Here is a 25,269-nt window from a genome sequence, read left to right on the forward strand (position 1 = left end):
AAGGGATTGCTTTCAAGTGGGAATTCTCAATTCTCTGCACCTCTCCCTCCCTGTTAGTGCTCAGCACAATGATTGCCACAGGAACGTCACCACTTGCCAATAATACTATCACATTTGTTTCCTATTCTAAGCTAAAGAAAAAAAAAGTGGGGTGGGGGATGTTGGCAAATGCTAGCACTACCAGATTGCCAGAGTAAACAAGAGTGAATAGATGAGAATGATTTGGGGATTTAAAGAAAAGAGAGTCAAAGGCAATGTTTAGACAGTGAGAAAGAAATGGCTTCCTTATGAAACACCAAACTGGAGTAGAAATACTTCCATATTAAATGCTCAATGATGTGCTTCACAGGAGTACTTACTGTCCAAGTCAGCCAGTCTTTCATTTCCCTCTTTACTGTGGATGCAACAAGATGGCATTGGCACCGGGAGGTGCTCTCAAAGCAAAGGGGCTGACAGCAGCCAGGCAAGACTGGCAAGGTGACACATGGGCCTCTCCGTCCCCAGTCTCCGTCCCCACACCAGCAGCGCGGAGCCAGCAGACCCCAGCCCAGGCAGCCGCACGGGCAGCGAGAGTGGCAGGTGGCTCTGCGCCAGCTTGGTGCACATGGCAGCAGCAATGTGTGGAGCGGAGACGGAGGCTGGGGTGGTTAAATCAACATGTTCCATCTCACATTTGCGTAGGGCAACACAATCATCAGATTAATTACTAATTACAGTGGACTGCTCGTAAGTAGGTTCACAGCAATAATAATAATAATAAGACTAAAAGAAGCATTATTAGCATAGTTAATTATATGACCATTGGCGAGATTATTGATGGAGATACAAAATGCTGTTAAACAAGAAAGATATGTATGACATTGCTTAAGAGAAGCTTCCCTATTGCTTCATATCTTTTTAGATTTTTCTAATCATCTCATCTGTGTTCCAAAAGTGCAAAAAAACAGTAATTATCTCTGTTTGATCTTTGACTAACAATTGTTTATGAATCTAATGGAACAATGGCGCTTCTAAAATGTAAGTAAACACAGCAATCTTTATCAGCATAAAACCTTCAGCCACACCGGACTGGGTTATGGGAACCTGTTGTGTGATGAAAGCAAAAAAATAGTAATTTATTGGTTTAGTCATAATCCTTTCAGTAGTCCAGATTGCTGTTGCAAATTTGTTAAAAATCTGCTACCATTCACTGAGCAACAGTACACCACCTGAAGCAATAACATGGGTGGGGAATGTAAAGGAGCACTCGGATATTCATGTGTGGCATGAGTTAGACAAGGCCACAGAAAAGGAGCTGAGAACAATGTTGCACAAACCAGAGGGAGATTCCTGTTCTCCCACAGCGTATACGCAATTTAATCTCCAAACAGAGATTCAGTTTAGCTTTTCAAATGTATGAAAAAGAATTATTCACTCGGTAGTGGTCCACTTGCTCCAGTGGAGGACCTACTGCAAGGAGACACCATCTATATAAAACCACACTCCCATTTGAAAAGTGTTTGCATTAATACACACTATTTTCTCTTTAGTTTTTCGTTATTTTGTGCACTTGGCAATACATAGCTCACTGTTCACTCAGCCAGTTGGCCCATTGTTTAACATAGCAACTTCAAGAATAAATATTAATATTTTTAATCATCTAGTTTGGCAAAGGAACTGAGGAGCAGCTGCTGTGTGTACGGCTACCTTTAATTCATGTTCTGAAATAGGCTGGACTTGACTGCCTCCCTTTAAAAATATCCTGTTGGATTCTAACTTTGGCAACAGATACAATTACAGATTCTTGTTGAAAGGGAGACAGAACTGGGACAAAGTGACACAAATCTGTTTTCAGAGCAGCTCTCTGCAAACAAACAATCCTCCCAGGCGCTGCAAGGAAACGCAGCGCAGTACAAATGGGTGTATTAGCACGTTTCCCCAACATTGCATTTTGGTTGTGTTCTGATCACTTCATGCTAGTCATCACATTTTATGAACCTCACCCATGAAAACTAACATGCAAACCGAAATTTAGGACTCCTGACCTTTGACACAAAACAGCCATAGGTGTTCCCACAGCTGTTAAATAAACCTATGTTTATGGAGTCATAAATGTAGTGCAGGTGAGGTTTCCAGTGATGTAATAACAACTTCCATCGCTGCGCAGTTTGTCATTTATACAACAGTGTACCATCACCGGTGAATATTGTTTTACAATAACAGCGCAGGTTCCTTGGATTAAATCACTCTTTCTTCATTTATGAGTCATTTGACCTTTAACCTTCCAGAGGAAGATCAAACCACTTCTGAAGGCCCCACTCTTTTAGCCGAGGAGCACAACAGTTGGTTAGATAACTAAGGAGGTTGGTATGTGCCCCCGGGGTTTCACAAACAACTGTCCTAGATGTTTTATAAGATAATCTTAACATAATCATGTAGCCACAAATTGTCGTGTAAATTCCCAATTAAAAACACCAAATAGGAGCCATAAATCATGACACAACTGCCACCTTTTCAAGACTGAAATACAGTTTGAAAAGCAGTAGAGAAGCTCTTGTTTGTGCTTGTTCCAGCACTCAACAAGCCAACAGCAAAACAGTTCGTTTGATTTACAAGCGAGCAACAAGGTGGCAGGACAACTGAAACTGCTCAAAATTTAAACTAAGCAGCAATGAAGAACACCGCACTTGCAAAGCTGCTCCATCCTCCATTCAGGACTACACTGGTAAAAATGAGCGTTTGTGTTGGCATGGTTCCACACCCTCTCCTTGTCCCAAATTACACTAAACTGTAGCACACTCCTGTTGGAAGGATTGCTAGCAATCTAGGGTGTGGGAGGAGATTTTGCTTTAAAAAATGGCAGCTTAATTACAATACAAAATGTCAGACAAATAAATAGTCATTAAGGTCCTTGATTCATGGCTGATTGGCTTCTTTCCACAAACTTCAGCAAAGTTTGGATCAGACCTGAACTGAAGACATTATGCTGAGCCTGCGCATGGAGGGAACACCTCATCTGCCGCAACGCTTTGGCAGGGACCCAGCTGAGCTGCGGGTGACGACTCCCTGCTCGTCAGGACGTGGATTTCCAGCCTAGCTCATGGCACCAGAGGTGCCTCCAGCTGAGACAGCTGTTCTTCTCCTACCATCATCAAAAGTCAATACCTATTGCCTTTGCGAAGATCATTCTGTAGCGGTAACCTAAATTATTTTAGAATCAGGCCTTTGTGCAAAGCATCTCGGAAGCTTTCTCTTCACGTGCAGACTCACTCGCACATGTATGCAAACACACCCCTTCCCTGCAAAGTCCTTCCCTGCTCTGGCAGCCAGAAGAATGATCAGAATGGGTTTTATAGGTTGCGCATAAACAAAGCCAACAATTAATTAAAAACTTTTAAAGCATTCTGCAAATGTCTTCATTGCTGTCAACAAGCAGTCAACAAATGCAGATAGAGATTTTCTCCTCCTACTTCACACTTTCCATATTTCCCAATATTTGCCAGAATGTTGTGGTGACAGATGCAGACAATAGATGCTTTACTAAACATGTCCTTGATATCTGCCTAATCTCCTTTAATATATATCAATAACTTGGGCCAGTCCCATGTTATTGCTTCCCCAACATTGCTAGCACATCATGATCTGGAAGGAGCCATTTATTGCTCCAAGAATGTGACTCTCTTGCCCAACCAGTCAGGCCTCAAAATTATACTTGCTCATCCGTTTTAGCTTCTGCTCCCTCCAGTACCTAATACAAAAACGACTAAAATGAGAACTTGCAGCCACCATCTTGCAATATAGCATTCCTCCCAAACAATTCTCCACACTGCTACAATCTGGGCATTGGCAAATCCAAAGTTATGCAAATGTATTGTGGTCATTGATGAAATCCCTCCTCTAATCAAATTTTTCAAGCGCAAAATATAGTCATTCACGCTTGTGAGGTGCACAGGACTTGAATCCTCCGAAGGGAACCTCAGATATCTCAGAACAGAAGAGTTTTAGAATTGTACAGGGGACACCTTCCTCTGTGTTATCTCATAAAAGTTTGCACTTGGGACACAAGATAGAAACAAGTTGCATTGGCAGGAATGTGGAGAAGTCGGTAGTAAGAGGCATATGCTGAAGAAACAGCATGTTGAAGTGATGGGCAAGGCCAGATTCTCAGCCTGAGTAACCCAGACTGAAGTAGAGCTCAGGGGGTCACAGCTATTTCTTTTACCCCAGATTTCTCAAGTCAGCCCTGGCACCACAGGCCCTAAGCAAACAGCCTCAGATGGGGCAGCCCACAGTGAGGAAATGCTTGGATGTCTATCTAGGGTCCACATCTCACAAAGGAAAAACAAACCTGGCTAAAGGCTCCCTTGCTGTGACGCAGCAAGAGTTTGTGGTCCCTCAAAGCCAGCTGGAATGACCTGGCTCCCTAGTCGCGAAGCTGCCTTGATAACCTACTGCTGTGCAGTGCTCAACAGAGCAGCAGGAAGGCAAGCCTGAGGCTGAGCTCATCAGAAATGATCTCAGCTCCACCGCGCTGCTCTGAGCCATCCTCCTCCACCGCACAACAACTCCTCCTTCACTCTCCCAGGCATGGAGTGTGTGCTCATGTTAGCAAAATAGCCTCTTGCTTTATCTCAATACCTCTGTTTCTTCCCTCATCTTTTTTTTTTTTTTTAATTCATTTTGTCTTTATAACAGCTGTCAACTTCTCAGAGCACGATACTGACAGCCTCTCCTTTCCTCTCTGCCTTGTGACCATGGCCTGCAACAGAGATCTTGTGGAAACAATGGTAACATCTCACCCTCTCTGGCACTTTTGTCCAGCATGGTACTATGGCCAAATGTATCAAAGTTCCTGCATAAATACCTCCACAAGGCTCTTATCATCCTTTATTTTGGATAAATCCACTCAGATGTGGACATTTTCTATCTGCTTCTTCAGAGTGGCTGTTGCAGGAGTCACTAGGGACCCATACTTTGTGCTCCTTAGCAGTACCTGAAGTCTATGGGGACAGCTGCACAGGGTATAGTATCTAGCTTGCTTCATTTCTAAGGCACTTTTCAGGTGCTGAAGATATGATTCTCACACCATGCCAACAGACTATTCTACTTCAGGCCACAGGGAACATGTAGAATCATGCCAATGAGAGTTGACAGTAGACTCCTAAAATAAGAGCATTGTTGATCTAAACTATATAGATATTTACACAGGCCCTGCAAGCCTTTCCCAAAATGCAGAGTTGAGTCTGCTGCAATCTATGAAGACTGCTCCGGGACCAATTTCATTTCTGATTGTCCATAAGTCCTGCGCAGGAGCCTAGAAGTTTTGCTCCTAGGACCTTCAATTTGATACAGACTCTAGGCACATTTGTTCCACAGAAACAGAATCCGGGACACACAGGCTGTGTCCTCCCAGAGCGAGGCAGTCAGATATGGCCCCTTCCTTTTTTTTTTTCACCCCCCCCAAATGGCATGACAGCCTCCACTGCTCCCCAACCTAACTAACAGGCATGCTACAGGAACCCTAGAACATGTAGACAATAGCTTTTTCAGTTTTGGGTAAATGCACATGCCCCTGTTTGGGATTTCCTACCCATGGTATTCATCTGCCAAATGCAATGCATTATCTTTCGCCTACCTTTGTTGGGCTTTAAGTCCATATATCCTATGTCACTATAGCAGCCCACTGTAAGTCTGACTGTTTTCCCTGGCAATCTCTGCTAAAATCATGACAGAACTGACACAAATACAAAATAGAGGCATGCAGGAGCAATTTTCTCCTTTGCTTTGAGCAAAGCTACCAGCAGCTGTGATAGAAACAAAGCAACTAGGTTCAATGGCCAACCAAAAAAGGCCAGGAAGGAGACAAAGTTTTACCACCCCGAGTTTCACTGATATCTATATTTTTTAAAATCTTCAGCAGTTATTAAGATTTCAGTACTAGACTGGCAATATTCAGGACCTGATTTATATTTATTATGGAGATAAACACTACTGAGAACAAGCACAGCAGGAGCATATTGCTCTTTAGCTTTTGTTTTTGTGATAAGCCATTGCCATTGTGAAATCTATCCAACTGCTCATGAAACTCTGGCAAACTGAAACTGGATCCTTTTGCCCGAGCCCCACAACACAGAACCTTGTGCCAGATGACTGTATTTCTTGAATCCGTAAAATTTGCTTCAATCAGTTGACAGAAGGTTTGGGGTTTTCCAAACTTTGTGAACCTGGTTAAGATTATTGAAATCCTCAACTATAGGAGTGTTGGGTTACTGTTCTTTTAAAGCATGCTTCCTCTGACAACAAAATGTAATTAAGGAGGCCATCCCTGTCACGTTACGGTCTCTTTTTAGTAGGTCTGGAAGAATGTAAAAAGGGCATAGCAAAAGTTGCTTAACCTTCTTAGAAATAAACGTCCCTAACAATTTTACGTCTTCTCTTTGGTCCATATTGGTCACAATGATGAAACAATTTAAAGGAGAAAAGGTCACGGCAAAGCAGTGAACTTTGTATGCTCTTCAGTGCAATAAAAGTTTCTTAACGTATTAGCATGGGAAAGGCATGCCTAGCCATATGAGAGAAGAGGATGGATTTCAGACTCTCAGTAGGCTGTTCAGAGAAGAAAGGGTTTGGGTATCTGTGTGAATCAAACACCAGAAAAATGAAACACTTGCAAATTTTCCGTCTTATCTGTTTTCAGCAAAAGGAAGAAAAAGGTTCAACCCTTCCATCCAATATTCAACACACGTGCAGTACCACGGAAAACCAGCTACCTCACTTCCAGCGCGTGAGCTGTACTGAAGGGAGGTTCAAAAATTGGCATGGTTCAAGTCGTCTCCAATTTGTGCCAGCACCTACAGGCAAAAAAAGATAAATTTGAGCCAGGGAGATTATTTTAGGCTCTATCTTGACAATTAAAACCATACCTAATTTTTTATCATATGTATTTGCTGGTTTGTTTATATGCAGCCAGGGTATTTAGGAAAATTCTCCATCATCACCAAGCTGTTCAGAAAGCACCACTTGCTAGAAAATTCACCTTTTGCTCCTTGTTCTCATGCTGCCAACACAAACACAACTCCTTCTAATAATGCAAATGTAAAATCTTTCAAATCTTTCTTCTATTAAAGCCAAAGTTTCTGCAGAATATTTAAAATAAATAGGAACTAAAATCCACACTTTTCTTGTGAAATTTTAAAAATTATTTTACTTTTAAAAGTGGTTGGAGCTAATTATCTTCCTAAGGCTATTATTTTTGCTCCCTAATTTTAGAAACTGCACTGTATAATTTTCCAGAGCATGTTTTCCTCCAAATCTCCACATAAATCCTTTTTAAAGCTTACTCTGGTTTTCACCAGTCTGGAGGCTTACTTTTTAATGTATTTCTGGCCAGTACCAAAACAAATTTTTTTTTTCTAAGTATCATATTTTACAAAAACATGTAAAGGATATTTGCATTAGGTCTCACAACATTAGGTATTCACAACAGCAGCTGATTCTAAAAATTGCATGGATTCAGTCAAGCAAGAAATATATTGTACTGTGTGACCAAACAAAATCACTCCAAACTTGGAAGTCCTGAATATTCAAAACCTCCACGAGTAAACTGTAACCAAGAAGAATCCATTACAATAATTTGAAAAATGAAAACTTGAAAAAGTTGTATCTGTTTGTGAACAATCCATGAGCACAGAACGAGGCACAATTTACGGAATGAATTAATCTTCGTGAATTATTGGCCCGGTATTATCCTCGTAACAAATGAGACACATGATTTACATTTCTTTTACAGGCGATAGTAGCTAATTGATGTCCTGGTGTGATATGGAATGAAGCACAGTCATATAAATAAATTGTTTCCTAAATTCTTCACAAAAACACATTAATATCTTAGACACCATGCAATTGTATGCAGCGAACACTGCTAAGACAGTAATCGTGTCATCAAGAGTTAATTTATTCTCAGCAAGTCCATGTAATGCAGATATTAATCTCCCAGAGCACACACTGTTGTTCAGGGTTAAAACGTTCACACTTTCTGAAACATAAACAACTCTCACAGATGCAGCTGTTCTCGAACAGCCAAACCGAGACGCTGCGCGGTGAGGATTTGTCACTTAGCTGCCTTTTCAGAAGATCGAGGAAAGAAATTCAGAAAACAAAGGGAGGGTGAGCTTGTTCATATTTCCAGAGATTTTTCTGCTACCTATAGGTCACAGCTACTGAGTTACAGATGCATACAAATTCTTCAAAAGTGAGCAATGAGACTCTTGGCAAGCGGCAAGGCAACACGCAAGACTCGGAAGAAGTACTCTTTCGACAAGACAGTCTGAATGTAAACATGAGTTAGCGAAACCCAAACCACTTCCTAAATCCATCTTGCTGTGCATTACCTTGGTTTGCCACCACATGGTTGAAAATTGAAAGAACACACGCACCAGAGGGAAGCTGATGGTTGTGCAGAGCTGGCTGCTGCCTTGCCATCCCAAGCAGCCACCAGCAGGACACGGACAGGGCCACCACTCGAGTCACACCACAACCACCCTTGCCGCGTCCAGTGTGCAACAAGGACAGAAGCAGCCTCTGAAGTGGTGGCCACCACAAACCCCACATGCTTTAAGGCTTCAAAGTAAGGGCAGGGTAACCCCACCTGCCCGCTGCCTGGGGCAGCTGCGTGCAGGGCAGCAGGAGCCCTGGATCCGGCCCTTCATCCTCTGTGCCGCTGCCTCTGGGGAAAGCTGTGAATGAGAAGATTGGATACACTTCCCTGAGGTCGGGGTTTCTTTCTTTCTTTCTTCCTTTCTTTTTCCCCAGTTGGCTGCCTTTAATATGGGCTCAGCACAAGCACTTTATGATATCTTCATCAACCGTTTGAAAGCTCTGGGTCAGAAGCTCTGAGATTTGAAGGTAGAACTGTGCTAATTGGCTGAATGGCCCTTTTGACCACAGTCAATTTCTACTAATTAGAAAAAAGAATAATTAGCTAATGTTGGTGAGGAGCTTTGAAGATGAATAAGCTATGGGGAAAGCACTAGGCATTATTAATAGGGAAAAAAGTTTGATCTTTTTATAAATTTGTATTTAAGTAGCTCAAAGTGATTATAAATGGACCAAATGTAATGGCTAACCACCACAAGATTAATACAATGTCTTTTGGGAAATTACAGTTTATATTATACAATTAAATATTATACAACAGCTTTATTTTAAAGACTCCTCCTTGGAATTTTCTATTTAGTTCCGGTCAGTATGCTTTTTATATGTCATTTAATCCTTCCTCTTACCCAACTAATTTGTATGCATAAATTATAATTACTATATAATAATAATAGCAATGGTTAGACAAGTAAATGTGAGTCTGCTCCTGAGAAAGATTATTTTATAAAACAGTCTAGTACCAATGACTCAAGCATGTTGTTTTCCATTTACCAGATGTTTTGTCTACTTACAACTCTTTTCAGACCAGTAAACACCTTCACAGAGTGGGTATGATGGGCCACATCCAGAGCTGGTTAGATCAGTACAGCCCCATTCTCTGTCACAGTCTAAAGCAATAGTTACCCTTCATTGAAATGGCATGAAAATGGAAAAGCAAGAGATGAATGTCTCCTTTCTTCTTGCTGACTTCTAGGGGTACTTGATATGAAAACTTTGATTTGTATAAGTCTCTTTTCTTTGCAAAAAAGCGTGGTACACAGTATCCAGGACTGAAACATTGCTGGGGCCTCAAGTGAGAGTACTCTTTGGACAAAAATATTCCCTTCATTTCCAGCTCCTGTAAAATAGGTCTATCTTTTGTGTTACCACTGGTACAGAGCCTGTTCCCACCTGGGTATGCTTCCAGGTACTTCAGCTCCAATGGAATGAATGACCAGAATTCCGGCATGAGTAACACGCTGTACTTCTCCTGCAGGAAGGACTGTACTTTGGCTTACCAAACCCGCCAGTCCTCAGAGACACCTCTCTAGCATGAGGTACATGTTTGCACATATTAATGTATGTTGCTTTTCTCCCCTCCCTTTTAAAACTGCCACTCAGAAATAATTTAGCCCCTGTTAGCTGGAATGATAAATGGAAGCTATATTTGGCAACCTTCATACCTGGTTTCCTTCTTGGCCCCTCCTCTTGCTTGTAAAACTCAAGATGAAACTACCATCCCACTGTCATTACTATTCCACTGCCAAAAAACATCTGAATAGTTTACATATGGGGTAGAGAAAAGAAACGACTAAAATAACCTTTGGATTTCTGTGTTGATCTCTACCCTGCTTTGCAGACGCACGATGCAAAGCCCTTGGGTCTGATAACATACCGTTTTGTGCAGGAGTAAACTAAACGAGGTGTCATGACATGAAGAATCAAGGCTTAAGCATCTCTTGGCATCTCAAGTTCAAATAAAAGGAAGAGGAATGTAGCTTCTTTCTGAGATGGATATGCTGGATTGATCTATTGTGTTGTGTGGGCTTCAGAAACATAAAAACAGGGTCTCCATCTTCTGCATGTGACAATAAAAACTAATGACGTTCTTTGTAAGAAAAATGAATTATCCAGTGTACTTGGCTGCCGTGTGACCTACTGTCCACTGGACTATTGAACCAGTCTTTAAAACGCCTTCTCGAAGTGGGAAAAATAATATGTGTATGAATATATGTGTGAATATATATTTTATATATTAATACTTCTCTGTATGTTTGTTTTTTAAAAAAGGAACAAGTTTTAGGTAAGTTTAGGAGCAAATATTTTCAGCCAAAATCTGCCCCAAGACTTAAACAGATGATTATAACTTTAGAGAATGTTGACAGTCTGCCAGGCAAAGCAAGTCAAATCACAGGGGATCAGCATGAAGGACCTGTTGTTCTCACAAACCCAAAGTTTAGTTGCAAGGAACTGCAACCATGACAAATCATGAGTTTGTGGATGTCAGTACACCGGGGATGGGTCATGCTCATGTACTACTGATCCCTAGGGTAAGGGAAGCCCAGAGGGAAGGTACCTGAATGACATTTTAGCTTTCATGTCGAAACAGAGAACAGTGAGCAGCTGTGGGGAGTGTGGCTGTGTGGCTGGAGCCCTGCATTTCTTCAGCAGTCCTGCCATCCATCCTCCCAACTTCTGGTGTGGGTCTGGGCAGGGAACTCGGACAAAGCAGCAGGACGGGAATACTGTAATGAAAAACCATCAGGCCAAAGCTGCTTATTTTCCCAAATAACCAAGGTTTTCTCTTTTTTCCCCAGACATTTTTTCTTATCCTACTCTGTAGTAACAGTTAGAAAATGACATATACGTAGCTCCCTTACATAAAAATAGCAACAAAAGAGAGTGATACTCCAAACCAGTCTATGAGGAACAAGTCTTTCCTTAGAAGTAGGAAAAAAGCCTACAAAACCTACGAAGCATGTGAATTAACTAGCGCCAGTGCTTCCAAAACCACTGCAAGCAAAGGAAGATCCAAGAAAACACTGATATTTTCATATCTGGGGTTTTCTATCAGATCTTGCAATGTGACAACAACACATGTCAGTGTCAGCTCAGGTCCTGCTGGCAACACCTTGAAAACTGTGTGGAGGTATAGAAAAGAAACAGCACTAGCTGTGATTTCCGTGATAAAATACGAATGTAAGGAAAGCCTCTCGGGATCCATAATCTGGAATTGTCACGGGATACAGATTGTCTGTCTTTCTGATAAAAGATGTCAGTTCTTTTTCTGGGTTTTAAAAGGAAAGAAGCACTTGTGATTATTAGGCTGGCTGTATACCATGAGGTCTGTTGACAGAATCACTACTCGAAGTGGATGCATCTGCTTCACTCGTCAATGTTCCTAAAATTTCTGTATCAAAAGAACAGTGCAGCCCAGTTTCAGCCATAGAAAACCCAATTCCCCAGCTCCGGAATTTCCCCTAGTATACACAGTGGAGCAAGACTAAAATTTCCTGGTATCTACAAAGATCAAAAAGCTTCCACCAGGTTATCCCCCATAAAGCATTCATAATTTTAAAAAGCAGCTGATTAATTAAGCTCGATTAAAGATCAGGTTGCTGATGCCATTTTACAGAACTGGAAGTTCACACTGTGCGGTGCACTTTTCGTCAGGGGAGGATGGGCACCCCGAGTCAGCACAGACTCACATCCTTTGTGGGAAGCATTGCCCGGCTCTCAGAAGGGGAGCCCAAGCTGCAATATGCTGCCTTTAAAATTAGTTAAGAAGACATTCATTCCACGCTGAGAATTATTATACTCAAGTACCTTTAATACTCCAAAGAAGGCCAAAGACTGAAATATTAACCTTTCTGTTGCCAGTATCAACTCGGCTGCCAACCCAGTGAATGGAGAAATAAACTCTAAACAGAACAGGCTTGATGCTCAATGTTAATTTTAAAGCATAGGACTGGAAAATGTTTTTCCAAGTGCCAGTAATAAAACAGAACCCACACGAGTCTCTGACTGAATCAGCAGTAGCTCTCATTTAGCACACCACAGCCCGGCTAGTGAAGATTGCCCTGGTTTGCACAGCAAACGCCAGGACCTCCACTTCTGTGAACCCCTACTAAAGACAACCGGTGGAACCATGTTGTGTCTGGAGACATCACTCCAAAGCTTGAAACAACTCTTCCCAGAGCACAGACCTGGGAGTGAATGGACCTGTCACCATGGGTGAATCTGAACGACAGTGTTCTCCTAACATCAGATATCCTGCCAAAAGCAGAGCAAAGAGGGACAGCAAATATGCTCTTTTCCTTTCTGATGTTTGCCCAACTGAAATGGCGCAGCTCTCAGTCACTCCACTCCCTAGATCTCCTAACGCCCTCAACCCAGTATGAACTAGGTTACTCTCCAGTTTCTTACACAAAACCAACCGCATGCACAAACAGTAAAATCTGGAGCGTCACACACTGACCCAGTGAGTCATCCATTTCTGCACTCACTTCAGGTGTACATCACTACTGCAGGAGCGTGACTAGTTTCCCTCCTGCACTAGTTGCAACCCAGACTAATTCTGCCCAGGTCAGTGGCACTGCACCTGGGTATCCAAGAGAAAGAGAGCTTTTATCCCTCAGCATTACAACTGCAAGCCTGAAAGCATGGATTTCTGCATCAAATTCTTCCAAAACACCATTTCCACCCACTCTGCTGTTTGTGACTCACATTTGGTTTACTGCCAAGTGTGGGAGAAGTGCCTCAGCCCTGCCTGCTCACCTTAACGCTCCTCCTGCGGTTCTTTCTGCTCCCCACAAGGTCAAGGCACCATCTACCATGGGTAACGCAGACGCCCATACTTACCCTGACATACAGACCCCTTCCAGACTGCCACATGGTGACGTGATCATCCAAGAATTCTTTCTCATTCTCTTTATGACTTGAGCGGTCATCCAGAAACGGAAAACACACCCAGTTCAAACCAACCACCTTTCTTCTACTGCAGACCGCCAGTAAGAGGACATAGGAAAGAAGGAGGAAACTCAAACATAAGTGGAGACTCGCTGACACTGAATAATAAAATCCCTGCTGTTTCTGCCCACTGCAAGGGCAAAAAGAAGAGTCAGAGCTTGTGAAAATGTAGTTCCTGTAAAGCTGCCAATGTTAATGTCACTGACAGCTTCAGCTTATTAGCCACGCAAATGCTGTTCATGCAGACTCGAGCTACACAGTGTTTAAAAAATTTTCCTGCAATCATGAATCGATATTCACAACATTTCTTAACCTGTGTTGTCCTCTCTCTTTCCTACATCTCCACCCATTTTTTAACTTTTCTCTCACCCCTTCCCTAGAGCATACCAGCTATGTAATCTATGTTGATAAGCAAGTAATTTTATTAATTAATAGAGGACGCTGGGTATGCAATATTTTTCAGGCAGTTTCTTTCATCAGAAGGCTGGCTTTCAGTTGAATTTCTACAAGTATGAAACGTCAGTGGAGCAGAGAGGAATATAGTGAAGAGACAAGTCAGCTCCACTGGAGTGTTGATGCTTGTTGTCCAAAGCAAGCAGCTCCCAACAGCCAGATCCAAACCACTGAAATCAAAAGAAATACTCTTTTTTCATTGACTTCAGTGGGCTTTGGATCAAATACGTAAGCTTTACTAACTTTGCAAAGTTATAAAATTCAGTTTTGCAGAATCAGACTAAATGAATTACTGATACCCACTCCAACTTTAATATTTGTCCTAGTCTGATAAAAACATTGTCACATGATTTTTTTCCTGTTTATTTTTTTCTCTTTTCTTCTTTTTTTTTAAATGCATTTTGATTATGCCAAAAGGGCAAATGGACAGTTTAACTGACTTGAGCCTTTGATCCTCATGAGTTACTTGTCTCTTCAGCAAGGTTCTCATTTGAAGTGCTTTCAGCACCTGATTTATTAACAGTCGGGTGGAGTTCGGCTGTTTTGCAATTCCTGAGCAGCTGATAATAAATCTGATGCTCGTATCACAGGTGGTGCTGATATTTTAGCTGGATTGCAAAAAAGTTCATAAACTGAAACAAATGTTTCTATATTGATGCTTCCATTCTGGAGTCCAGAAAGTGACTCGTGTCGTCACATTTTGCCTTTCATAGACTTCCTCTCCAATTACTCCACAGTTCCATCTTTTAAATGTCTTCCCTTCATATTATACTCGTAAATTTTATTTTAATAAAAACAAGTGTCTAACAGGCATAAACAAAAAATGCAAAAAAACCCCTTAATTCTTCAAACCTTTTGCACATTTTGCTTAAACCAGATGTTTCCCCAACTTGTCATTGTGATGAAAGGAAACCCAATATCCCCTCTGCTTTCCAGTGCAGAGCTGCAGAAAAAAAGGAATGACAGAGGAAGATCAAGAACCATCTTAAATGGAAGGTGATTATTACAGCTAGAAGAGAAAGAGAGAGGACACATGCTGATGGTGGGAGCTCATGTGTTTGAACATTCTCGCTACCTTTTTCTCACAGTCTAAAATAATTTTAAAGACTGCATCTGTGTCATTCAATATTCCAGTTGAAACAAAGTCAAATACACTCCACCCACCTGTTAGGCAACATACTGCAAATCCAGTATTAATGTCACGTTCCTAAGTATATTTCACTTCTCCTGTTACATTTTTGCTATGATCCTGTCTCCATTGAAAGCAGCTTTCATCTTAAACACAGTTTTTTCTCTCAACTCCCGATTTACCCACCCCAGCCACCATCCATTATGCACAGCCGGGTAATAGTTACGATTTTAACGGATAACCTTACTCCCAAATTATTTACAGTAAAATATTAATTATATGTTTTCTCTCAGGCTGACTCAACCCCAACTCTCTCAAGCTATGCTTAGTTTATAAAGCCATCAAAAATGGTATGACACACTTGAACAAGAACTGAGAGCCTTGTAAAGCTCCTTTACCGCCTGGAACAAAACGAAAATATATTTCTTCAACAAATTGCCATGCTGTCTTCAATACCAAGGGAATGCGCAGCAAAAGAGACAATATACATAATCAATAAATATTTAATTCCTTTATCCGGAAGGTGTCTTTTGCCTGGTCAATGGAAAAAATGGATCCTCCACAAACCCAGCTGCTCATTCAGCAAAGGATACAGGCCTGTGCTTAAAATTACACAGCTGCTAAAAGGATCTTATCTATAAACAAATCAGGTATCTATTAGAAGAAGCCTTTCAATAGGTTGCTAGTCCCATGTTACGCATTTCAAAAGGGTCTTTTCCTTTTAGGGTGCTGGCAATTTCCTTCTCCAATACCACAGATGCAAGGAGCAAGAGGCACGACTGAGGAGAATCATCACTCCTTTTGAGGAAGCAGCACCCTATTTCCAACTTTTCCCACTCTTTTCTCCTGTCTTTGTCCCATACCATACTCAAGGAATCAAGAAAAATAGCTATATTCATTTTCTTTTTTGGATAAACAGTGCTGCATGGATATACATTTAATGTGAAACACAACCTTGTTGTGAAGGCATAAGATCATTTGCAAAGCATGATGTTTAAATGGAAAATAGAGAGCTTGGGAAAACCAGTCCAAATTCCCTTGCCCAGATGTAGCCTGCTGATGTAGAATTCAGACTTTAACAGGTAAGGACTAATACTGCACTGTAGACATAAATCTTTTCTCAGCATTACTGGAAAAGGTTCTGTGGCTTACATAGGTAGAGATCTGTGAGGAAATACAGGGGGATTTGCTATGGGAGAGCTTGTCCAGCCTCCTGCCTGCAAAAAGATAAGACTTCAAGTTGATGGGCATCTTACTGCACAGATGGAAATGAAACCATCACGTTCTCCTTCCACACTCTTCTCCTGTGCGCCAGAAACACAGGAAGCGATAGGATCACCCAGTGTAAGCTTCTTTACATTTCTTTCTCGTCAGTCTTTTGCTGTTTGATTTGGTTTTGCTTTGGTAGCCAACTGCATGTCCATGGACAGTTAAGATACTGAGCTCCTCTCTTCTTAGCACTAAGCCATAGCTAAACCTCTTCTTTCCACTTTGCAAAGCTGCATGTAGCTGAGGGTTTGAGAAGTCTTAAATCTTGTTGTCACTAATCACTAATAGGTTTCTAGGCTAAGAATGTCAGTCTCACTGATGTGGTAAAAATTTTACCTTACACCAGCGATTTACTCTCCAGCTGTCATCGTCTTGTTAGCCAGGAGCTGTATGAATCTATTGTAGCTATTCTCAGAAGCAGATAATTTGTGCCTCTATATCAACGCCCAGATGCCAACATAAGGCCAAAGTGTTCTCAATGAGCGAACTGCGCTTGCATCTGCAGATCTGTGACCAGCCAGCCTTTCCAGAACAAGTCAGCACAGCCCCCGACCTGTTATGACTGGCACCTACCTTTTATAGCTGCAAGGGACCAAGATCGTAGGCAAAGATTATTTAGATAAGCATGTCCTGGCTGCAGTCCGAGTATGGTTGTAGGGATGTGACACGGGAGTTACAATGGCACTTACCTCCTACCCTAGGCTCTCCTATGCAGGGAGAAAGTCCCCGGGGACCAGCTAATCTGGCTTGAGGACAGATTTGCACCAACAGAGCAGGAGCCAGTAATCCAGAATGAAAATGTATACCTCCTCCTCAGCCTGCGTGCTTGTGCTGATGCAAACGTGGGCCCTGGAATACAGGTGATCTCACTCCTCCCACGCACTGCTACCCAGCTGCGGACGGGAAGGCAGCTTGGGCTGAAACTGCGGCTGCATTCAGCAACTCCAGACCATATTTTTTGTTCTAGAAGGAAGACTTAGTTATATGATTTTCACTGTTTTGTTAACAGTTCTAAAGAGAAGCAGGAATGCTTGGAAGTGTTTGAGAGCTGACATGACAGAATGCAACAGCCTTTCAGTGTCTCAGTGGTCAGCTGTGTAAATTAGTAGCTAGACCATTTTACAAATGTATATTATTTACCCAGCAGATGCTGTTACGGTCTCTTGTGTAAATTCATAATTAGACTATGTACTGCTTTGTGAAAATCCTTTAATAACAAAGGTGCTACTGGGTGCTGAAATAATTAAATCAGCCCATTTGAAACAACACTAGTCCGCCACTTCAACTTGGTTGATATAATATTACACGTTCCTGTAAAAACAGCCAGAGAAATTGATAATGATCAGCTACAAAACATCAGATACAAGGGATAATGTTACCCATTCAGTAGCTTTGGGTTTGGCATGAGTCTAGTGTCACAGTTGAAAAAGTTGCAGCCAACATACCAACAGCACAGACAAAGAACAGATGATCCATCTCCTCTGCCATCTATCATGCACAGCATTGCCAAATCCAGGGCTTTACCAGCACTGACATTTAAAACAAAGTATGTGTCAACCATATTAAATAATATACCAAGCTGCGGGTTATTGTGGGGTAATTTGACCACAGCAATTAAACTGAGATTAAAGAATGATAAAGGCGATGTTATATGCACTGTTCAGTGGGGTTTTTGGAACATATGGAGTCCTGAATATTTCCAAGTGTGAAAGCCACAACAGATATTAAGGCACATGTCAGTCGCAATCAACATCCTCCTCCTGCACCGTTCCTCCTCCCCTTACCCCCACAAGATGATGCTTTCAAACGGCAATAGTTTTCATTCTGCGTATATTCAGCCAAGTACACAAATGACTTGTGTCTCCAGACCACAGCCCAAGGGACATGTTAGCAAAGCAATGGTTTAACAAGGTAGCACACTAAAAACACATAATTTGTCAGACTCTTCTGTAAAGCAACAGTGAATGGGTAATCCACAGACAGTCACTGCGCACACAGGCCACAGACTCATGGGCAAACTGTTAATTTTCAGACTAATAAACCTGATGAAATATCTATTCTTTCCTCCTCAAAGGGTTTTGTGATTTGAGTCTAATGGGGAACTTGCACATAACCATCTTTTCCACACACATGAAAGCAACTGTATTCAGTCCTGTCAAGTTAAATCTAGAGAAAAGTAAAACCTAAAGGGCATAAGGCAGCTTGCTCTCACATCGTGTCTGCAGGCATTTCCCCTGCCAACAGGGTGGCCAGAGAAGCAGTCAAGACCCCAGGTCTACAACAGCCAACAAAAGGAGTATTGGAAAACCAGGATTTGAATTTCCTGTGTAAGGCCATATTCCTGGAAGTGTTATATTCTTTAGAAGAAAAGACAAACTTATAATTGAAGGTGAACTCACATTCCCATATTACACAGTTGCCAAGCATGCTGTGAAAATGTCCTCAGGTAGCTGGGGAACAGACTTGTTCAGCAATTGCAGTAAGCATGGGTCAATTATAATGCACCTAGCTTTAATGTCCACAAATAAAAATCCTAATAAAACGATTGAAGCTCATAATCAATTTATAAACAATGTCTCTTAGGATGATCCTGATGGAGAAAGTCACCACGGTGCTCCTCATAAATACCTTAGCCTTCTCTCTTTAATATTTCCAGGTGCCTGCCTATGGGACATCTTTGAAAATTTCAAGTAAACACTTCTCTAATATTTGCTTACCTCAAACCAGAACAATTCAAGTATAGTAAATGGAGATCTTTGAATATCCATCTGTATTTTAAAAGCCATCTTTACCAGAAAGAAAGCACAGCAGAATGGTAAAGAAAATTTTTAAATTAGCCACAGCATTAAAGAAAAATAAAGCGATATTCTAGCAAAACATATATGCAGGGAAATGCATATATTAAGATAAGAGAACCTCCATTTAGAAATGTCAAAAGAACTCTTAAAACATTCTCAGGACTCAATGAAAAATAAATGAGAAAAAAAATTGAAGTCCCCTGGAAATGACTGTGATATAAAACAGTCCACAACTGCTAACAAAAAAAAAAGGTGACATACGCAGACCTGATAGGATACTGACATTACTAAAAATGTAAACAGCTTACCTCTTATTTGAAGGCCTTTATACATATTAAAAAGAAGGCAATTCTTGCATACCTTTCCCTACTTGCTTATCTGTAAGCACATAAGTAGTTCTGTTGCAATAAATGAGGCTGCCCATATTCTTAAAGGTGAGCACATATTTCATTCAAAAGGAAAAGGAAAAAGGGGAGAAAAAAGAAAGCTTATTGAAACCTGGAAGATAGCTCCATTGCAGTGATCGAAAGGAAGGAACTGTCAACATAAACCCAGCCTCTGCACCAAAAACAATTTCAAAAAGTTCATAAAATCATTAAAATTATAGATTTGTATGTTTTTATGTCCTAATCCAATGTATAACACAAAATGTATGCCCTCTGCATTCCATCTCTCTTGTTATTTTCACTGTCTTTCAATGTTACATTCATGTATTTATTTTTCTAAAGATATCCTTTTAATCTTCTGCATTTAACTTCTCTTCTCTGGATCATTGAATACATCCCAAATAGGGCATTCCACTCTATTATCCCCAAATGGAATTTACAACAACATATAAATTTGCTTTATAAGACATGATCCTAATGTGGAATAAACTGTATTTACTCCTACCAAAGGCAGAATTTATTCTAAGAGAAGAGCACAGAGAGCAGTGGCCACAGAGACCTCTGAGGTCTGTGTCAGACAACCAGACTACTTTTTCCTCTTCTGAAAGTTTCCTCTGGGTTAGGCCACAGCATTAATCAACTGTGATATAATGAGTATTACTAACAAGGCATCAGTCATCAGTTATAACTCCTTAAATGAAAAAACAAACAGAAGAAACGGTCTCAGAAGTTAAGTTGACTCCTCATCATTCAGAAGAATTTCTGAAGCCTCCAGTGATGTCCAAGCCCTAGTGCTGGTCCTAGACCTCAGACTCTACAACATCCCAGCCATCTCAGGGCCAAAAACACCAACCCAGCAAGGGCACATTACACGGTACTGGCTTTCTGCTTGTCTGCTGTGTAATGGGCTCAAAGCTGCCCAAAGTACAGCTCTTCAAGACCTGGGCAGCAATTTTTATTCTGCTTTGTCATAAACTATTTGTCCACCTTTGCCATTTGCCACTAGCCCTACTACAGGCACATATTTTTTCTCATTATTTATTGTTTCTATACTCATAGACCATGAGAATGAAATAGAATACAGTAAAATAAGACAAACTTTTAAATACTGGAATCAAAAAAACTGCTCTCTACTGTAATAAGAAATGCCAAATTTCATAGCACCTTCTTTCTAATAACTGAGCTATAAACCTCTCAGTAATGAGTCTTGTAATGGAAATGCTAAGCCTCCCTTTACTCCTGTGGCCTGAACTTGCTGCTATAATCAGCTGTTTTTATCAGTTAGTTGATTACACCTTAGAAAAATGACTGCTGGCAGCACAAGTCCTGTTTCATTAGAGACACGCTTAAATTCTCCATTGTGATATAACTGAGAACTAAAGGAAAGAAGAGCAAAAGAGAGTGAAAGAAAGAGTTAAAGAAAGAATGAAAAAAAGAGTAAAACTAAGGGACAAGGGGAAGGAAGAGACAAATATGTGCAATGAATGACAATGTCCTGACTTGCCTTTTCCAGCTCTCCCTAGCAATGCAAAAGTCTGCTTAACATGCAGCCTCTGCTCAGGCAGGGTTGGTTTCGGCCCTGGGATCTCTCTGCCACCAAACCAGTGTCCTGTGCCACCCTGGAAATGTCAGCAGCTTCTGGGGTCTCCTGGCTATCTTTCCAGGTAGCCTTGAAATCCTGAGCTCTGCGGGTTGAAGCCTACCACCACTGTTACAGGTATTTTCCTTCTTGTTCCAGAAACCTTGTGGATTTCTGGTCACTTCTGAGAGTTTTTTCTTCCCCCTGGTTCCCCTGAAGACTGCAACTGCCATATGTTCACCCAGTGCATTGATCCTGCAGATTCCTAAAGCTTTCTGTGACCCAGTTTGAGATAGAAGTGGTATACATTATATACGAGTTTAGCCTACACAGTTGACTCCCTTTACTAAACAAGTCATGAGTTGCTTTTGCTGTTTTAACTGTGTCCACGGCGTGTTGAAAGCCTACATATATAAATAACATCTAACTAACTTCCAGCTGTATTCTCCAGAGAAGCAGAAGAGGACACAAGAAAAACGTCATTAGCTGGTCTTTTCCTGAAAGATCTTTCAGAAAGACAAGGTGCAATGCAAACCAGAAATACTGTACCTATTTTCTTCCCTTTAAAGAGTAAACTTCAAATCTTTAAAACTTTGTATTGAAATGCCATTAACAGTATTATCTGTGCAGGTGCAGCTACCTACTGAGTGTGCCAAGAACACACTGGTATACTCTCTATCCTGAGGTTAGTCAGTGAGAACTGGGGCCATTTCTACAAAAATCCTGCATTTCAACAAGCACTTTCACTTAACAGCAATGTTGTGATGTTGCTCAACAGTGAGATATGATAAATGGAATCCATAAGGCACTTATACTACACTGTATGACTAATTACTGAAATGTGCAGACATAATCCTTTGACCTTGAAAAAAGAACAAGTATTTGTAAATATAATTATGAAGGGCACATGGTTGCAAAGTGATGACAAACAATACTGAACATGCAAAAAGAAGGACATTCAAAGAGGCTTTTTTACATGTGCAGAAATTGTACATCGTTTTCCTTGCTAGTGTCCCAGGCAGCATTGTGCAGATGCAGTTAATCATGTTTTTGTTTACACAGACGCATTACAATTATATTCAAGTTTTCCTAGCTCTTCCATATTTAAATAAGAACCATAACTTTGACCACAGGACATAGCCAAACGCTCTCCTTTAAGGAGAGAAAACACAAATCCTGTGGATCTTGTCTCAGCTACAAGCTGAGGAGGTATTAATCACATGACTTTATATCCCTACTCTCTCAAAAATGCTTTTTTGCACTGTTCTCTCAAAAACTTCAGAATTTAGCCTACTTGTGCCTCAAACTGCTTAGAGATCCTAAAATCTTTTGTGATCCTGCACTATAGGGAACTGACCTGAGCAGAGCCAAGATTAGACCCAAACCAAGCTCTGTCCTCATCCTTTGCATTCAGACCATACTGCATTTCTTCCAGTCTTCAGGGACCAAAAGTTAACAACATCCATACCCTTTAAAGACAAGCACTCCTCTTCCCGAAGGACTCCTTGTTCCACTTTTGTAGCCCAAAGATGCTGTGAAAGTAGGAAAGAACACCGAAGAGACAAGAAGTAGAAATGAGATGACCGTTTTAAATATTCAGTCTCTACTGAATTCCCTGCCCCGGGTCTCTAATCCCCTCAGGAAAGATCTCAAGAAATGTAAATATTTCTGCCAGGAAATATGCCTTCATGAGAGGGGAATGAGCTTTTCACACACCCACACTGACAGAATACATATTTGTGTGGTTGCCCCTCTGGCAGAGGACCCCTTTGGCACAGGTTTAAAAAAAAAAAAAAAAAAAGACAGGAAAAAGAAAAGTAAAAGACTTTTTTTTTTTTTCCTTGTGAAGAAATAGAGTAAATTAATCAATGATACAAGAAGGTCTATGCAAAAATGTTTTCAGCAAGATGCACGTTGCATCGCTCAGGCAGGCAGCTCCATTAATATGAGTGAAGGTGAGCCACCTGTGAAGGTGAGCCATTGCCTCAGAGTTTCACAGTAAGTATGAGCATCACATCCTTAGCCACAAGGCAAGTATATCACAGGTGTATTCTAGGACAAGAGCAGAGAACAGAATAGCATCACTCTTAAACAAAGCTTTTGTCGTTACAGAACAATTATAAGAGCTTTCATAAAACTGCACTGTTTTATTAAGCAGAAAAAGTCTCCTCCACGATGTTATGGAAAGGCAATTCCCACAAGTGACTGAAGTATAGCTGCTATCTTTTTCTTTTTTTTCCTTTTTTTTTTTTGATAGCTTTAATTTGCTTGTTCTTTACGTTCATTGGCAGCCCTGCTAAAACATATCTTTACAACCTATTGTCTTAGGTAAGATGATATCAACAGCTCCAGATGGACCACTTTTAAAAATAAATTCTGCTTTCCCTTATCATTGACAGGAATCACATTTACATATTCTCCTGGTGGAACTGATAATGCACCAGATGATTAATGTGCCTCGATGTACTGATACCTGTAGACTGTTTGATCAATGTCTCGCAAAGAATGTGTCTTTCATTCAGTATGCTCAGAGTCCAAAAACACTCTGTGATTAATGTAACTAAATGTTTGGGGTCAGCTGAAGCTACAGCTCTTGTTCCTGATTCAATATCAAACTAAAGATAGGTCACAGGAGAATGGATTAGTCATGTGAAGAAAAAGTCTGAGCACGCAACTTCAAACTATCTCCTTAAGGGAAGCTACAGAAGAGGACCAGCATTTTTTAGCTACTACTACAGTCATCTGCACCATTTTTCACCTCATTGTTAAACAGAACAGCCCAACATGCTAAGCCTTTTAATGCCAGGATATTTTCAGTATAAAAATAAGTGGGTTTGATTCAGTCCTTGGCATTGAAGTTTGGATTTATTCAGATTTATTTATTACAGTTAGTGAACCATGAAAATCCAAGTCTGTGAAGTTATTCCCCGAAGAAAGCACTTCTTACAGTTGGAAGATAGCAAAATGTCTAATGAACATCAGACCTTTTCGTAGTTTTACTTGATCGGCTGGAGTAACACTGACTATTTCTGCTTGTTCTTATAACAGCCATTTGGTGTGTCATTAATAACAGACAGGAGATGTAGGAAGCACAGAGACCTGCTGAGGGATGGCTTTCACTTCCACTCATACTCCTTTACTCCTCTCCTCAAAAACGCAGGACGTATAAGAGCCATTCAGCCAACAAGGGGAAATGTCTCCTCTTGCCACCCTGCCAGCTCTTTGCCCATCTTCATCTCGCTCCAACCACATCCCTGACTAGGACGCAAGAAAGCAGGCCAAGGCAAAAGCCTTAGATGTACACTGTCAGCTAACTCCCTACACGGGGAGCTTGGTTGCATGAGGCTGTCTCTACAGTCATAGAAAGTCCTTGAAATGAAGTGAGGTGAATCCGGGCCAAAGTATAGCATGCTGGGAACAAATAAAGACTTCTTGTAGGACATACACATGTTGGAGCTGGAATGGCTACTGGTTCCCAGGAGAATAAAGGTAATGTGCAGCTCCCTTAGTCCCACCTGCTGCTGCACTGCACCTCCCTCTGTCCAGCCCAGTCCTGGCTTTCCATTCTGTAAACACAAAGGAGCAAATGCCATTTATGCTGATGCTATGTCATTTCGGTGACTCATGTTCTCAAGCTTTTAAATAAGACCTCCATTAACATCAGTTGAGGACTGTTTCCTGGGCCTGACTCACATAAGGCTACTCAAATGACCAAAACCTCTCGGCTATCGGACCTGGAGAAAGTGGAGTGCTGGGCTCCTGTGGAGAAGACAGCACGCAAAAAAATAAAACACAGTGCCGCACTAGTAAATATGCCAGGAGACAGGAAGAAGTCATCAGATTTTCTAACTCACACACACTAACTTATCCCTTAATTAAACAATAAGCTATGTTGAAACCGAGATTTAGGGCTGAACTGTACCTACCCTCTATGCTAACGTGCTTGGGAAGAGACACAACAGCAAAAGCCTTTCCTCCTGCACGCTGACCCAGGGAACAGAGGTCTGGTTCAGCCGCCACTGCTCCCTCCACCATGTCCAACCTGTGCTCTGCAGCTGACCTCGGGGACAATTCCCTCCAGCCCACTCCATTTTCTGCCACGGGTACACCATTGGTGAGGGTGGAAGGGACAGCGAATGTCACTGTAGCAACTCAAAAGCCCAGCAGATGAACCATCTGACCGCCCTTCACACACCACAGAGACAATGCCTTGTCAGCGCACAGGACATATCCTGAGCTTTCTATCCAGCCCCGCTGACTCAACAGCCTCTTCGGTGCCACGTGGCCTCTGTT

The 25,269-nt window shown here is 41.3% G+C and overlaps 1 long non-coding RNA gene across 1 annotated transcript in view; it reads right to left on the minus strand.

Annotated features, from left to right (window-relative positions):
• Positions 1–25,269, minus strand: part of LOC142362884 (uncharacterized) — a 117,791-nt gene that overhangs the window by 16,251 nt on the left and 76,271 nt on the right. Inside the window, exon 4 of the long non-coding RNA XR_012765352.1 lies at positions 6,750–6,830. This is a non-coding gene — a long non-coding RNA (uncharacterized LOC142362884). The remainder of the gene's footprint in view (positions 1–6,749; positions 6,831–25,269) is intronic.

The sequence above is a fragment of the Opisthocomus hoazin genome, chromosome 12 (genome assembly GCF_030867145.1).
Source record: "Opisthocomus hoazin isolate bOpiHoa1 chromosome 12, bOpiHoa1.hap1, whole genome shotgun sequence".
Taxonomy (NCBI): Eukaryota; Metazoa; Chordata; class Aves; order Opisthocomiformes; family Opisthocomidae; genus Opisthocomus; species Opisthocomus hoazin.